This window comes from Borostomias antarcticus (genome assembly GCF_949987555.1).
Source record: "Borostomias antarcticus genome assembly, chromosome: 4".
In the NCBI taxonomy this organism is placed as follows: domain Eukaryota; kingdom Metazoa; phylum Chordata; class Actinopteri; order Stomiiformes; family Stomiidae; genus Borostomias; species Borostomias antarcticus.
Window position 1 is genome coordinate 13,150,028 of NC_140237.1, and position 5,556 is coordinate 13,155,583.

A 5,556-nucleotide genomic window follows, 5' to 3' on the forward strand; every position below is an offset into this window, starting at 1 on the left:
GGCGCGGGCGGCAAAGGGCACCGGGCGCCCGGGGAGGTCCAGAGAAAAGCCCTGGGCTGGGCACACCACAGCCCCGGTCACTGGCAGCTCAGGCCTGGCGCGACCACGCTCATGGAACGATGGCCGTCGACGCTACCCTGCTGTCCACCTGCAGCCCCCGTCCTCCCCAGGCCCTCTACCGAGCCAGGTGCAGGCTAGACTCGGGCCTCAACATCTGGCTGGCAGTGAAGGAGATGGACACCTTCAGGAAGGAGGAAGAGAGACACTTCTTATCAGGGTTGGGGTCAGTTACCGTTTCATTCAAATATGCAAAAATCCAATAAATCTGATTACTTCAATGAAAAGTCTAAATATTAAGTCTCAAATTATAAAATGTATATTTCATTTCTGGCAGAATTTAAAGGTTGACAATGGTTCTTAAAGATGATCTATTCATATGCCTTTTAATATTATATGGCAAACTCAATTTTCAATTCCAATTTTTTTCTTCAGAATCAAATGTTTTATGGCCACGATTCATCTCATAGGTGGTCTTGGTCTCTCATAGCTTGATGCCAGCCTTAGAACTCTTTAAGGATTTTCTGACACGTCAATGGGAGTGAATTAATTGGAAATTCACTTCTGGAACCAGAGCCGGTCAAAAAGTGGGCGGTCACTGTTGCACTCTATTAAGAGTACTGATAATTAGAGGCAACAAAAGTCAATAATACAGTGGTGGCATTATAAATTGTTTTCTCTTTCTCATTTTTTGCATCGTTTTGGAAGTTGGCGGCAGTAGCTCAGGAGGTAGAGCGGGTCATCCAATGATCGTAGGGTCGGCAGTCAAATCTCTGCTCGAAGTGTCCTTGGTAGGGATGCACCAATATGAACATTTTGGCCGATACCGATAACAGGCCAAAAACTGATATTAACCGATGTCGATGTTCTGTATAAAAACAAGTTTCTATGATAATTAAATGTTATACACTGAAAAACAACACTGTCTCTATCTCCAAAACATTTGGAAAAGCCGATAAATCATAGATTTACTGCATTGTTTCCCCTCAACAACAACACACAACAGCAGCAAGACAGAAATAATTATCTGCTGTTCACATCTGCCTTGTTTTGCACATCAGACCGATACCGATATATTCAAAAATGACTAACATCGGCCGATACCGATATGATTGCAGATATATCGTGCAGCCCCAGTCCTTGGGCAAGACACTGAGCCCCAAATTGCTCCCAATGAGCAGGCTAGCACCTCGCATGGCAGCTGCCGCCATTGGTGTGTGTGTGTGTATGCGCTTTGGATAAAAGCACTATATAAGTGCAGTCCATTTACCAAGTCACTCACTGCATCATGTTCACAGAGCACTGTTGGATTTATTTCTTGAAAGCTGCCATTGAGGTTTACGTGGATGTATTATCAGCAGAATCTTCTTAAAATGTCTCCTAAATGTTTACATTTGGTTCCACTGTTTCATTGACACAAAGGGGTGAGGCATCACTGGTGGGGTACCACATGTTTACTGTGTAGCCTAGGTTTTCGCTCTAGATAAAATTTGAGTCTCCTTTTATCATATTTTTTTAATCACCTTTTATTTTGGTTAGGCTATATTGATTCCTGGGGCTGCATTAGATAGGCAACACGGCCCCTGTATCACTGGCTGGCCTTTCGGACCACACACCCCTCCCGCTCACATCTGCTGCATATTGGAGGAAAATATTGCAAACATAAAGGAAAGGTGAGAATTCAGTCTTGATTCTCTTTGAGCAGGTAAACCAACATTCAGACAAACAATTGACGCAATGCAGTGAATCCATGTTTAGTATAGCTTTGCAGTTAGGTTAATAGGTCATCACCACGTCTAGGCCTGTTCATGCGTTTCCTTGTGGTAAACCCAGAGGACCGGAGTTCCCGCTCTCATTCTCTATTTTATAGGCCTGGAAGTCATGTAAAGTAATGTAAAGTTATGTAAAGTCATGTAATGTAAAGTCATGTAAGTTTGTTGTATGCCCCCAAGTCACTTTGGAGAAAAGTCTGACCTGCAAAAAGTCTAATGTAATGAAATTGGTAAAGAGTTGAAATTGGTATAGAGAACCGTTCGATCCTTTAGATAAAACTCAAATGATATCTTATATCTTAATCATGCATGGGCTGAAAAGTGTATGTTTACCATTAGCCTACATAAAGTCACGTCTCTCAGTAGAGACAACTTGGCAAAAGACAGTCTTGCTTCACAGACTATCACCCGAGAGATTCTGTCAACAGGCTTAAGCTGATGCTTCTACACCTGCTAATACTGAAAAATAGGAAATAGTGCCAAGTACTGTAAGTCTGCAACATATGCTACATTAGCACTGATGGGTCTCAGAGCCCGTTATATGATCTCTCCTGAGGAGATTCAACCCAGTTATAACAGCACATCATTAGAACCTCAGTCCTCCTGAGTCTTTGCATTAGAATTGGTCATGAAGGCAACAGCTAGTAGGCTTAAAGCTGAGATGGTGTTGGTATACCCTAACAATTTGCCAGTTGGTCATTTTGATGGCATGATAAACTAACCTGTATTAACTCTAAACAACCCCCACTCTCTTTTGTCACTGTTAGGGCTTTAAGAAATCCATGTTATTTTCTCCCAAATGCCGTTTGTTTATGCATTTTTTCAGATTCATTTTTTTTCAGGATTCTCATTTTTACATTTGTGGAGTGGAGTTAAAAACGTGTTTTAGCGTTCCACCTGTGCATCATTACGCAATGCACCGCTCAAAAAATGGACTTCAGAAACCAGCAGCCATTACAAAAGAGAGAGAGATACAGTGTTTAAACATATAATGCTACAAATTGCTCAGTTGTCATCTGACAAAGTACACATGCTGCTGGTGGGCTTTCTTGATTATGGTGGTGGTGCTGAAGGACCAGGTCAGGTCACTGGCGATATGGACACCAAGGAGTCAGAAGGTGCAGACGACCTCTGCAGCCACCCCGTCCATGTGTATGGGGGTGTACTCGCTCCTCTGCTTCCTGTTGTCCACAAACAGCTCCTTTGTTTTGCTGACATTCAGAGGGGACTAGTTATGGAGAGCCATGGAAAGGCTGGTGCTGCCCGAGTAGTGCTTGTGTGGGCCCTGTGACTCATATTCAGTTACCCAATCCCATCGCCTGCACGGATCTCAGCATCAAAGACAGACAGTTCATTCTCAAGGGCAACTCTGCAGTGTTCCCATTACATAAACCAAGCAACAGTACATGACTACAAAACAGGCAGGGAGAGCTGGTGGCACAAATGACTGAGTGACTATTCCTCCAGCCGTGACAATAATTGCAATCTCCCTGCAATGCCCACGCAGGATATTATGCATTATCCTGGCAACTAGTGAAATTACCCTAATTGAGCATGCAGTTTCTTTTTCTGTCCAATCAAATATGAGACAGACCTAATGAAATGTAGAGGTCAACATCACTTACTGCTTACTTATCATCAAAGAACGTTATGACAAATTCAAGACCTAAGTCCTTCACAACTTTTAATTGTCATCCTGCGTACTGGCTATATTATACAAAATCAGACCAAATTTGGTGGAAAAACTACCATAGCTGGGCTGAAGGGTCCAGGCTAGCTGAAGGCCGGGGCTAGTTACTGACTGTCCTCCATGGTTAAGCCTGAAGGCCGGGGCTAGCTACTGACTGTCCTCCATGTTTAAGCCTGAAGGCCGGGGCTAGCTACTGACTGTCCTCCATGTTTAAGCCTGAATGCCGGGGCTAGCTACTGACTGTCCTCCATGTTTAAGCCTGAAGGCCGGGGCTAGCTACTGACTGTCCTCCATGGTTAAGCAGAGGTTCTAAATTGAGCGATTAACCTTCTGCATAAAGATTGTCATGGGAGGGGGGCCAGGCAGTCGTGATTCCCACTGTGGCAGAGCCAGCAAGCAGCCACTTTCTCCTCAGAGCCTTCTGTCCTTTAAATGGTAGCTGAGGAAATCTCTTAGCAGACATCTTTGACAACAGGTGATATTTTGCTAGTCATGGAATGAGGAACAGGAAGAACATGATTAGTATCCCCAGTAGGCCTACATGGTGAAATATCTTTAAATATGGTTCTGTAACATTGTCTATGTTGACTTCAAGACAAGGGATTGGTATTGTTGCTTGGTTTAACTTATTAGCAAACATGAGATTACAAGAAACCTAAAATCAGACTTTTTGGTGCATATTATTATCTGTGTATGGCTGTCTGTCCCCTCACTCCTCCTGGGAATCGAGCTCGGGATATATTTGCCTAGGCTACAGGAAAGCAATGGAAATAACAGCCTGATAAGCTACGTTATTTGGAATGAATACACTTTCATTTTTTTGCTAAGGTTTTGAAAACGGTAATTGAATTTATTGGCAGGACACCCCCTTGAGATGCAACATCTCATTTACGAGGGTGTCCTAAAAATTGCTTGACATGTTGTGTGTAGTAACCCGCCGGATGCAGTCCCTGGTGTGTCCATGCTTTGGGGAAGGACAGGCGAAGGGCAATACTGATGTAGCCTACCGGTAGGCTGAAGGAAGCAAGGGTCTACCTGTTTGCAGTGACACTAAAGAAACTACTTGTTCTGCCCACCACCCTCCAGAAACTCATGCGAAGCTGCTAACATTGGAATATGCTTTGTCCAAGTGCTTTTTGGTGTCAACCTGGGACTTTTTCCATTGTTAAAACTCAGTACTGTTGGTTGTGAGACGAGTAGAGCACATTTTCGGATGGCATTAACACACACAAGAACTGTGTAGACGAAACCACAAGAAAGACTTATACTGTCTTCGTTTGCTTTCACACACTCACATAACAGCTCATCTTAAAATGAGTAATAAAACATCTAATTTCCGTTAGCCCCATATTTCGCTATGGTCATAGTAACATTACAAGTCCTAAACTAACACTGTTGCTAGCCGACATGTTCAACCCAGATATCCACTACAGCTAATCGTCAGACTATGGCGTCAGATTTATGTCAAAAGTCGTACAGTCTTTATCTTTGACAATTTAGTTGAATACATTATTGGCATTGTCTACACAAACCTAAAGCAATGAACAAGGCAAGCAGCGAACGTTAAGTTAATTTAGCTACCGTTAGCTGGAAAGGCTCTTGTTAACTAGTTTTGGTTAGCCAGCTGTTAGCACTCGCTTTACAGGCAGACTCCGCTCACAAGCCGAGGATAGCGAGCCAGCACTGCTGGTCCCGGAGCTAGCACTGATGGGCACGGAGCTAGCACTGATGGGCACGGAGCTAGCACTGATGGTCCCGGAGCTAGCACTGCTGGTCACGGAGCTAGCACTGATGGTCACGGAGCTAGCACTGCTGGGCACGGCCCCATCTCTCTGACTGAGGATAGCGAGCTAGCTCTACTGGTCACGGAGCTAGCTCTACTGGTCACGGCCCCATCTCTCTGACTGCTAGGCTCACGTTTCCATTCCACATTAACAAGGTACTCCACGTAACGTACCGATTCAGAGAGCTAAATTAGCAAAATTATCACTGACAATAGTCCATGACAATTTTACCAATTGCACATCAAAGAAGATA